This window comes from Daphnia pulex, chromosome 11, assembly GCF_021134715.1.
Source record: "Daphnia pulex isolate KAP4 chromosome 11, ASM2113471v1".
In the NCBI taxonomy this organism is placed as follows: Eukaryota; Metazoa; Arthropoda; class Branchiopoda; order Diplostraca; family Daphniidae; genus Daphnia; species Daphnia pulex.
Genome location: NC_060027.1, coordinates 5,770,221 through 5,782,788, shown reverse-complemented (window position 1 = coordinate 5,782,788; position 12,568 = coordinate 5,770,221).

Sequence of the window (12,568 nt, the reverse complement as noted above, 5' to 3'; positions counted from 1 at the left end):
AAATAATCTTTAATAAAAGTACAGTGGGAGATAAAAATCCAATTGGATCGAAAATCCTTGCCGAGATACTAAGTATCTTCCTTTTGGTGATCTCCGCTCCCACTTCTTCCACTGCTTGGATGATGGATGCTGGGTCGAATTTGAACGAATCGGATCCGGTGTCCCACCGGATTCCTAACACCTTCTGTTGGCCGTCCAAGGCTGGGGAGAGTAGGCCTACGACTTGATTCGATAGTCCTTTCTCCTTCAGGTGTTGTTTTAGGTCTTCGTTGTTGGTTGCCCAGCTTCTCATGTTGAGTTGGGCGTCACTAAAGATCTCGTCCGTTTCGTCGACTCTTTTCTTGGCGATTGATAAATTGTTTGCTCCGCCGAGGTAATCGTCAACGTACAAACTTTCTTCCAGCTGTTGAATAGTTTCTGGAAAACGAGACTTTAGTGATTTGAAATGTTTGTTAATTGTAACACGTAGGAGAAAGGGGCTAGAACTAAGGCCAAAGGGCACTCTCTTCCACTTGTAGGCAATTAGAGGCGATCCAGCCACTGCTGGATCCCTGGGCCATAAAAACCTGATTGCTTCAGCGTCTTCCGGCTGCAGGGCGATGTTTAGAAAAGCCTTTTCTATGTCGGCAATCCAGGCAATCTCGTACTTTCTGAAGCGTAATAGCACTGATAGGAGATCGGGATTGAGATTTGGTCCGGTCTCCAACACGTCGTTCAGACTTGGTCCAAATTTCGTTTTTGCTGCTCCATCAAAGACGGGTCTGATTTTCGTCGTTGATTTGTCGCCTCTGAAGATCGGATGATGTGGGAGATAGGTGTGAAGCTCTTCGTAGTCCATGTTCGCTTCCTCGACGAATTTGCTGTCGATGAGCTTTTGGATTTCTGCGTGGTAATTCACCAAGTCTCCTGGATTTTTTCTCAATCTTGTTATTGTGCTTTCCACTCTTCCGGTGGCCAACGGGAGATTTTTCTGAAGTCTCCACTTGTCAGTTGTCCAAGGGATCGGTGTACAGTATCTTCCATCTGGCCATCTCGTTATTTTTTCGTCAAAGAAATCGAAGCGATCCTCCGACTCCACTGCATCAGCGCCTTCAAGGTTCGCGAAGTTTTCTATTTTCCAAAAAAGGGAAAGGTCGAAATTAGTAGCAACTTGTTCTTCCTTCTCAAACCATTTACTATCTGCTTCTCCGCTGGATCCGATTGGGGCATCCGAGAATGACGCTCCTATTGGCGGATTTTGGGGACTGGCCGTTCCAGTCTCCTTTTCCATTGGAATTTTGTTTGCTTGAGTTGAAAGGATTTTTCTTTTTTGGCTACTAGTTGCGAATGTTGACGTAATCTGTGGAATCGGATAACTTGACGTTAAAATTAAATTTTGAATCACTTGAGTTCCTGTGTTCGATTTTGTTTCTTGTGATGGTCCAGCAATCATTCTTCCGAGTTTCGTTTGAAACGCGCGTAATCCGCACGGACTCTGTATGGCGGCTTCATTCGACATGATTTGGAACATCTGGTCCATTCCGACTAAAATTCCAATTGGCTGCTCTTCGGTGTGTGCCATCTCGAATCTGTCGTCGGCCAATTTTTCGTTTTGGATCCAGAGGCTGCTTGCGAATTCGTTTCCTACGTACGGGCCGGTATCTGCAATATGATCTGATTCTAAAGCCATTAATGTAACTTTTGGGGCGCCTTGCCAGGTGCCCCTTACTTGCATTTCAACGTTTTTCGTCATTTCGGGCTTGCTGGGTTCCTTTTTCTTAAACACTCTTGTGCTGATGTTTTCCACCGCTACTGTCTTCATGTTAAGCTGCGATGAGAGTGATTTCAACACCCAGGAACGATGACTCCCGTCGTCTGCAAATAAAATCGCTCTTGTTTCGTTACCGTTCTGGCCGCTGATGATAACTGTTGCCGTTTTCAGCATCAATTGTCCAAAGGTGCTTGCACAGGCTGTAGTTGTTGTAGTTGGACTGCTGGCCACGATGCTTGCTGCTGTTGTTGGGTTGGAGACTCGGACGTCTCCTTTGTCGCAGAGAGAGGTGTGATGTCTTCCTCCGCACTTGTTGCAGTTCCGGGTGGATGTGCAATCCTTCAGCTCGTGCTTTGATCCAAAGCAATTGACGCACCTTTTAAGATCAAAAATTATCTTCTTCCTTTCTGCCAGTCCCTTTGGGCATTTTGTCGGCCAGTGAATTTCGCTGCAGAAGATGCAGGGCCTTTCACATACAATCCAACTTGGGTTAAATTTAACGTTTTTAGTTTTTAAGGAGGATTTAACCTGAGGAGCTGGGCTTGCCTTGGCTCCTACTGCCAGTTGTGATGCCGTTGCTGGCGGTGGATTTGCCGGTTTTGGCTGTTTAGGAGCTGGAGATGGTTTCTCCTTTTCCACTCCTTTGATCCGGTTGTACCTCTCGGCTGCATCGATTTGTTCTCCAATGAAGTTGATGACCATTTCGATGTCTGTGGTTTTGTTCGTTGCCGATTTCGCCCACTCTAGCTGGAGCCTTGAAGGAATTAATTTGATTAATCTTGATCCGAGGAGTCCGCCAAAGGATGTTGTGGGGACTCCTAACGTTTCCAACGCGCTGATGTGCGATTGGAGATTCAGCTGGAAGCTCCTCAGAGCTGGAACGTCGTTCCCGTCCTTTACGGGCTGCAAGGCATCCAGTTTCGCAAAGTGCGCGTCGATTAGGACGTCCGTCTTCCCGTACATCCTTTTCAATTCGTCGATGGCGACTTGATAATTCGCATCTGTTAATTCAAGATTGTTAACTAAGAGATACGCTTCACCTTTCAAATACTCCTTGAGGTAGTCGAATTTTTGCACGTTCGATAGAGATGAAGAGTGGACAGCTGCGTTAAATGATTCCCAGAATTGGGTCCATTCCAGTACGTCCCCTCTGAAATGCTTAATTTGTCGCTGCGGCAATCTTGTCGACTGTACGGCTGGAGCTGGAGCTGGCGCTGCCGTCACGTTGATTACTGGTGCAGGAGGTGCCGGAATGGCCGCCATGATTTGGGCAATGATTTGCGCCATCTGTGCTTGACTAGTTGCTTGATTGGCTGCTTGATTGCCTGCTAGATTGGACGCTTGATTTGTTGCCTGGAAGAGCGTTAACAGTCGTCTGTCTCTTTCATCATCCAACCATTCTTGTTTCTTCTGCTTGATGATTGCTCTCGCTCCAAGTACTTCATCTTGAGTTTGGAGCGTGATGGTCTGCTCCTCATCAAGCTCCTCCTGCGTCGCCTTGCTCGCTCTTAATTTCTCCAAAATATCTCTTGATGCGATCACGTAAGTCTCGTAGAGACCTTTCAATTTTCCTTCTAGGACCTCTAGACTGTTTGCCTCTTGTTGGTTCATCACTTTGTTGGCGTATCCGTTGATCAGGCCTATTGATCTTGTCATGTGGCCTTTAGTTCCTGACCTTGAAGCCTTCAGTTGCTGAACCATTCTTCCTGGTTGTGTAGCTCTTCAAGAGCTGTTGACTGGGATAAATGGATGAAATAGAGAATTAGTTTGATTTTTTGTACACTTATTGACTGATTTGCCCGCCTCCTTTTCCTATTTTCCTTGGGGGTTCGTGGAACGGACGTGTTCCGTTTTGTTTCCACTTGTTTGAAATCCCTTGGATATATCTGAAAAAAAGAAGAATCGGTTTGAATTTGGAGCTAGGGTAATACCCAGGCTCCTCCAAAAATTCCGGGCTGGTCAACTCAATTAAGCGAACTGGTTTGTTTTGTTGTTGGTGGCGCCACTCACGGCTTTCCACTACACTGAGCGAGAGAGGAAATAGAGTTTTTTTTTTTGTTGGTGGCGCCCCTTGCGGCGTGCCACTACACTGAGCGAGAAAGGAAATAGAATATTTTTTTTTGTTGGTGGCGCCCCTTGCGGCGTGCCACTACACTGAGCGTGAGCGGGTAGAGAGTTTTTTTTTTTTTTTGGTGGCGCCCCTTGCGGCGTGCCACTACAGTGAGCGTGATAGAGAGAAGAAGGTGTTTTTTTTTTTCGTTTGGATGCACCGATTTCTCGGGATCCTTATGTAAGAGGGTTTTTTTTTTTTTTTTTAGAGAAGGACAGATAAGCAGAGAATATTCATTCAATAATTGTATTTAGCGGTTGGAGCCGCCATGTTCAAGAATACAATTAGATTTACTTAATTGGTTGGGTTCCTCTGCTCCCTTCCTCTGGTATTTCTTCTTGTGTAGAGGTGGCCCGGACGGGTGTTGAAACGGCCTCGCTCTCTCCTTGCTGTTTCGCTCCTCTCGTACGCTCTTCTCAGAGCCGGATTGGCCTCCAATTCTCTTTCAAAATGGCGCCTGTCTTCGTCCGTTGACTCTTCTGACGAGCTGTCGTCCGTTGACGAGCTTTCGTGGCACAGCTGGATCTCGTCTTCCTCCGACTCACTTCCTTGTTGCTGGTGTGGGGCTGCAGCAGCGGCTGCTTCCTCCTCCGACTCGCTTTCCGACTGCTGGTTTGGGGCTGCAGCAGCGGCTGCTTCCTCCTCCGACTCGCTTTCCGACTGCTGGTTTGGGGCTGCAGCAGCGGCTGCTTCCTCCTGTCTCACTGGAAGGAAGACTACTCGGCGAAGTAGACCCCTTCCAACGTGCTGCTCGCGATATCGTACTTGGCGTTGTTGAATGTCGGGCGGAGGTGCCTGGATCGGCTCCTGATCAGCTTCCGGTTCTTCAATCACGACCGGCAGTAAATCTTGAGCCGGTGGTGGAACCGGTTGTGGGGCCGGTTCCTCTTCTGGCCGGTAGCGTATGTCGCCCCAAAATCTCGGGCGGAGAGCGTCGGCAAGTTCTTCCACGTTGAGGTGCCTCCTAGCAATTTCCAAAAACGGTGCTAGCTGAGGCACTAGGGCACCTGGTGGTAGCTGCTCGAGCGGGATCGGCTCCCTTGGTGGTGGACGTGGTGGCGGTTCCACCCACGCTGGTAGCAGCCCCGCTTTGCGCAACTGCGCCCTCTTGATCCTCTGCGAACGTTTTCCTATTTTGCTGGATGTTTTGGAGACCTTTCGGCTCCTCTATAAATGTTGAGAGAGAAAGAAAAAATGTTATTTCTGACTCGGGACAATAAGCAACTGAGAATCGGTTACGGGAGGACAGCACGTGAATAAATCAGAGAAGAGACGAGTGCCCAATAGATTAGCCCAGGCCGATCTGTGGGCCAGAGGTTGGGTCGGCGTGTTCAATGGCCGCCCCCTCAGGCTAGCCCGACAACGAAAGGCACAAAAAAGTCGAGAAAAAATGGAATTTTTGGGCATAGGTTCCCCCCCTTTGGCCGTCTTTTTGTTTTTACAATTTAGAAGTTTGATTTGGGCAAATTTTTACCCACACAACAACCACAAAAAAAAAAAGAGAACAAAAATAACGTTTGGGGGGTCTAGAATTGTGTAGCCCCAACCGGCTTCACAATTTTGAGTTTGAGTGAGTTGAATTGAGAGGGAGGACACGTTAGTTCACTTAAACGGTTTCGAAGGACCATGTAGAAAATGTAAAAGGAATGTTCGGCGTGTCGGGCCGTTTACTTACAGTTTTCAAAGTTGAATAAATTAGACACAGTAAACCGTGTCCTCTTCTCTCACGTATATTCTACACACTGAATATTGTACAGTAAATTGGGGGGAAATAAACAATAGGGGGTAGGGTAACAACGACTGAATTTGGGGCCACCTATCGGGGGCCCCCAAGGCAATAGTCGCGTAGGTGCGCCGGTGTTGTTGTGCGGCGTCCTGATCTCGTCGTCGTCTGTTGGAATGGAATATTCCTAACATATATTATGCATGATGATATATTATGATGATTGCATGTTTCTATCACACACGGATAACTTGTTGCAACGCCAGATGGTATTTTCGTGTGTTCTTGTCACGGGAAAGCTGTGATTGAAGTCCACTGTCCTTTTTCTCACAAACATGATACTTTGGGAGAAGCTGCCACAAACGACAAAAATTTCTGTCTCATTTTAGATAAGGACGGAATACTTCACCTTAATCGATCTCATCCTTACTTCTACCAGGTTTCATAATGTTTTGTTTATCTCAATATATTATCTTGTTAAATTCTTTCTGTTTTTTATTGTCTCGACAGGTTCAACTACAAATGTTTGTCTGCGTCTACACTTCTAAGGGTTTTGGTTGCTTCTGTATTGATTTTCATGAGACATTCGTTAATGAACACATTATACCCAAATCAAAATTGTACGTAGTGCAGGTTGTGTTCCCAGAAATACTATCAAAGTATTGGAGTGAAACCCGTTACAAAATTGCTCCAATGGATGAAAATGAAATTGTTAATATTCAAGTACAGGAATCAACAATGGATAACAATGGAAAAGAAATTAGCTCTATTCAAGTTACATGTTCACAGATGAGCCACTGTAACGGTCTAGTCAAAATACCAGATGATAATAATGTTGTCTCGTACATTGCGCTAATGAAAACAGTCGTGCTCACGTGTATCATAAGTTTTGTTTAGATGCCATAGGTAAGAAGCGCATCAATTCAAAGTGGGAATGCGATTCATACAAGCAGATGAAAAAAGGCAGCCAAATTGCTAAATAACACATTGCCTAATACCAGAATATCTCTGTGAGAAATAAATTTGTAAATAACTTTCAGTGATACAAGTAAGCCAAAAGTTATCGATGCGATACGGAAAATGTGTAATAAACACGACTTCGAAAAATTGCGTTAGTTGCCACATATCAATCCAGAGGAATAACACTATGTAAAAGGTTAGTAAAAATGCAACACACTTTACAATTTTATCAACAAAAGAATGCGAATTATCTACAGTATTCAAAAAACTAATATTGATTGGCCCCTTCAGAATTTTGAAACGCGTACGAGTAACTCCGATGACTCTTTCAACATGTATGCGAACAAAGGCAATGCGCCTCGTTTTATCCGTTTCTATTTCATTTAGCTGTTTTTTTTCTTTCATGAAAGCAGACTTTAAACCTTGCTCTTCTAGATGCTACAAATTCTTCAAGTGGAAAGCCTCTATCAGCCAGAATTAAATAACCATGTTTTAAATTCTATAGAATCCCACTTTCAATTACTACTTGTTTGTCACTAACCCTACCGCAAAATCCATTTGATACAAAGTTAACAGTACCTTTAACAAACTGGTCCCCCTTTTCAAGATGGCAGCTCCAAATATTGGCCAATGCCACCTTTAGTGCCAATTCAGTCTTTGGCGAACTGCTTTTTCATCGTCTTGGTTACCCGTTCCTCAAGTGGGCGGGCTATTCCGCCTCATCTTTTCCGAAATTTGCGCCAAAGCCATGTATAAATCCATCGGGAGAGAGATGGAGTAAAAATGGCTTTTCCAAACTAGAAGGGTAGCCAAAAGCATAGCTCAAGAGATCCATCATCATGATCGGGGAGAAAGAGAGTCAAGAGGGGAAAGGTTTATTTCTCTCACTCTCTCCCTTGACCCTTTAATGATTCACGTCACCTCCAATCATCTGTCAAAACAGATTCTTAGGCAAACATGGCAGTGCAAATAATTTATTTCTTTTTACAGGAAAATCAGAAATTACCTGAAGGAGAAGACGGGCATCGACTACGAAATTCATATAATTTCTGAAGCGGCAGCCAACGGCTCTATTTTGAGTTTAGAAAGCGACATGATCTTACACGACCGTTCTGATGAAACCAACGATCTTCACCTACCTATGGCCAATGTATCTGATTTGTTTAAATATCACTATACATGCCTTATTCTAAGGTTGGGTACATGGTGAACTACCCTAGCGATCTCAGTGAAGAGTTGGGCAATTTTGTAATTTTTTTTTTCATTCGTCCTTCCCTCTCCCAACATTTGAAAATAACCTTCCAAAAAATTTGCTGTCTGTCACACTCCCCCAGTAACGGCCTTGACCAATTTGGTGTGGCATGTGTGATGCCAGAAATGGCTATTGTCATTCGTGTGTCAGGAGGTTTGCATGCATGTAGACTAATTAGAGTGAGAAATTAACCACCAAGAAAAGGCATATTGTACTGTAGTGAACACAACATTTGGTTGGCTTTGCTGGCGAGCGTGACAACTTGATTGCTAATTCGTCCACTATTTTTTTCTTGGAAGAGAAATCGGCTATGCAACAATAGAATTGGTTGTGTGAAAAGCGATATGTGCTTGAATTTCTCATGTACAGAAGAGCTCAAACGATAATGGCGGTGACATTTTTCCGCCTCCTCGAGCTTTCCGATACTCGTCTATGTTCATCACCAGCATTCCTCAAATTTGTGCGTTTTTTTAAGGCTCACACTTTGAAAGATCTCGAGATATCGGGCATAAAACCAAGTGAAGTCATTTATATGGCTTACGGTATCGAAATTATTGCAGCAACACCGGAAAATGAAGGTGGTGTCAAATCCAATTTTACAATGTGTAACGGTGATGAATTGCTCACCGAATTGCTCTCAGGTGTTATGGAGATAAATATTTTGTCAGTCGGGCGTTGTTTGTTATACGAAAAAGACCCAGCCTGATCACCAGGAGTATATGTTGTATCAGTTTCGATTTCGAAACAATCCCAAATTGCAGTGGTGTTCATAAATTCACCAGTCCGAAAACACATAGGCATAGTTTTTAAACGTAATTCTTTTGAAGGCCATAGTATTATCTTAGAAAAAAAACCTATCATGCACAATTCCAATTTATTTATGGAAATTGTCAGTCGTTTAAGCGAGAAATGTTAAATCTAATTGCTATGTCCCTTATTCCAAAGTTGTGCGGAAGTTTCAACAATGTAATGAAGAATTTACGACGCAAATCACATGCAAAATTATTGTTTTCTTTAATTTGTAACAAATCTTCAAAAATGGACTCAAAAGCGTGTTTACTGAATCTGGTATATTATACCTTCAAATCGTCATTCTCCATACAATAAGAATAAAGGTTCAAAGACAATTCTTCGTGCCTGCTATTTATTTCTTTCAGCTTACTCTTAAGTTCTTCGATTGTTGAGTTAGCTACTTGTAGTTTTCGTTCCAGATCAATATTACGCTGAAGCAAGTCGTCGTTTCGTTCACTTACATTGTCCACACGAATGAATGTGATAGATGTGTTGTCAAACAACATGGACACCCAGAGATAAGGAGATGAGTTACTCTGTGTAAAGTCCAGCAGTCGACATTGTACCCCCTCCCCCTCCTCAGATGACGAATTCTACTGCGCTGCTCCTTTCGTTGACCTCCGGAAGCTTTGCCTTACTTGGCGGTTGGGCCGGTCCTGAAGGGGGAGAACTACTGGAAAATACTGGAAATTTTCGGTTGCCAACACGTCATTCTAATAGCAAAAAAATACCACTAGAAGGAATCTTTTAGTAATTTTTTGAAAAATACTACCCTTTGATTATCTTCTTCAAAAGGCATGCCAACAATCGAACAGGTTGACAACGCCAAAATTAACAATTTCAAATTTACCAAAGAGGTGCTTTTCATGTTAGAAAAGTTTAGTGTTATTGACACTACAGTAGATTTATGATGCGTTGCCATTTTCACAATTGACAGAAATTTTTTGAAATTTCTTACTCACGGACGTCTGATGGCCCCAAGGCCCAAGATTATGACGTCTGTCTGTCGGAAATTAAATAAAGTTTATATTCATCTATTTTTTAAGATATAGTAGATTTTCTAAACAAAGTGGATTTTTTTACCGTTCCCGCCGACCCCGGGATCGCGTCACGCTTGAACGCCCCGGCCGCCAGTCGACAGACGTGCCTTTCGTGTGTGTCATACTTTCCCAAATCATATTTTAGCCTCAAATCTTTTGCTAAATCATTGTCATTTTTTTGTCGCCCAGCTCCCAGACTATTACTGGTAATTCCAATATCGTGGAATATTCCCGGTGACTTGATGCACAGAACATCCCCGGAATTAACCACTCTTGTGAATCTCAAATCTCTCGGACTTACCCCTTAACCCATATTCTATCATGACCACTAGATGCCATGATATGTTTTAATTTTTATTTTTTATACCAGCCGAAAGAGGGTTGAGGTTGAGGCAGGGAAACTCGCCAAGTAAAGCAAAGTTCCCATTTATTTCCAATTCGCCAAGCTGAGAGGGTATCTGAGAGCTAACTGAAAGCAAACCTCCAACTATAAAAAAAGCTAGCTATCTCTTGCGAGAATTTTTAGTGTAAATAATTTTTTTTTTGGCATTTATCAAAATTTGGACACTTTAACATGTTCAGATGCCACTTACATAACAAATTCAGGTGCTTCCGCAATAATTGTGTAATTAAAGGAAAAGATGTCCAGACAAAGGAGGGAAAATAAAAGAAGGTTCGCCCTGTTTTTTTTCTCTCTCTGTTCAAAAGAAACCTTTCGCTGTTATGCGGAAGAGGATTTCTTGTGTTCGTTGGCAACTAGGTTTTCCAGGTGCACCCTCGGAGTCTGCGTATTCAGCAACTCAACAGCATGCCCATATATATAGCACACTGACGTCCTAACTAATATAAAACTAAACTTCCCCAACTTTTGCAGGGCGAACGTACGTTTACTGGCCGTAACTTACGTAGGCTATGCAAGATTTACATCATTGCGTAAGAACGTTCGATCTTCTTCTTATATTTTTAAATTAAATAATAACCCTAGGTAGAAACTATTCGATGGTTCTGTCTTTTCAACGCTTTTCAAGATAAAGGCCCTATTGGCAATGAGATTTTCGAGGGGAAAATCATATCCGACTTGAATAAAAGACGACGAACCGACGGAAGAAAACCTTGGATATTGGGAATCCTCCTAGTCCTGGTGGACGGAACGATGATGCATCCCCATGCTGAGTCGCACCTGACATATCTAATAGGCTGCCGTTCGTGTCACCACGACAGGAACACCCGGACAAAATTGGAAAACTTCGGCAGAGCAGGAACTGACGACACATACGTCTTAACTCTCTTTAACGAGTGTATGCACTGTTTTAGATGTCCGACGGCCTTTTCTAAAGTGACGCAACAGCTTTAGCGATGACGACATGTGAACGTTGGCATCGGTAAGCCTCTTATGAATAAACAACATCCAATTCCGGATATGGTTCTCATTGACGTCAATGGATTACAAGTGGGGTGGGTGGATAGATAGACGTTCTTAAAATTCGAATAAATATGGTAATGTAATTTTCGGTTTACATCTTTCTTCCCAATTTGAGAACAAAAAAACCAAGGAAGAAATTGGCGATTCTCGTATATTAAGTACGGGTATCGAATATAAGTTCATGAGAAACACGATTGAATAAAATCGGCTCTGCTGTGCTCTGCTGGCGGAGATTGTGCCGACATGGCAGTTTTTGGAATCTGTTATCGATTGATATAGTCCGTCCTTAAACAATTTACTACATGCTACAGCAGGAGGCGGTCATTTTGTTCCATTATCCAAGTGGTGGGGAGTTCATTCGAAAGGTTTTCCATGTTTCACCAGACAAGCTTCTTACTGTGGAAACTGATTGTTCGGCAGGGAAGTGTGTCAAAGTTCTCTTACCGAATCTTAGATGAAATAAATTAGAGATGACACAGAATTGAGATTGTTCACCTGACTTTTATTGAGACTGACTCGATTGATGGATAGATTAAGACAGAGAGGGCCCGACCCCCTCTGGAACATTACATTGACACCAGGGGGGAAGGGCACAAAGAATAAATGCAGTCAGGCGGGTGACAAGGGGCCACCTATCGGGGGCCCCGAAGATCGAATTCTCGTAGGTGAGCTGGAATCCGGGTCGTCCGGCCGTTGGGGATGCCTTTCGTTCCCAACATACTCCCCACCAGAGCCCATGCCTTGGGACTCGACCTCGCCGACGTCAGTTGCGGCCGGATTGGCCACATGATTATCTTCTTCGACGTCAGCTGGATCGATCGGGAGCAATGGGAGTGGAGCCAGATCGGGTGGGTTTGGAATTTGCGGAGCAGTTGCTTCAGCTGGCTCCGGATTCAACGCACCGTCTGCGATCTCCACATCTTCCGGTTGATCTTCTCTCAGTTCTACGGGATATAAACATTGAATGGCTCGGGTTAATAATTTACCGTTTGGGAATTTAACTATTGCGGATCGGACTAGGCCGTCGCAGCTGGGGAGTAATTCTTTAACTACTCCCGTCTCCCACATGAGCCGTTTGGAAAGTTTGTCGTGGATTACGACGACTTCTCCGACGCGGATTTTTCTGCCTGACGATCCTTTTGCGTGAAAATTATCCAGCTGCATCAGGTAATCGGAGACGAACCGCGAGCACAAGTCACTAACGTAATCACGCCTGTTCTGATCCATTTTCTTGAGTAGTTCACTTGTTGAATCGGGAGCCAATAGATTGACTGCTGGCTCCGGCGTAGCACAAGTTGAACGACGATTATTGAGAAACTGATTCGGAGTGATCGGGAGCGGATCGTCCGCTCCTTCTCCAATGTAGTTCAACGGTCTCGCGTTAATCACACTTTCTGTTTCGATTAAACTCACTTCCAGTTCGTCATACGCGAGACATGCACGCCCGTTGGATCGTCTCAAGAGATCTTTCGTGATCCTCACCATTCTCTCCCAAAATCCGCCCCACCATGGAGCGAG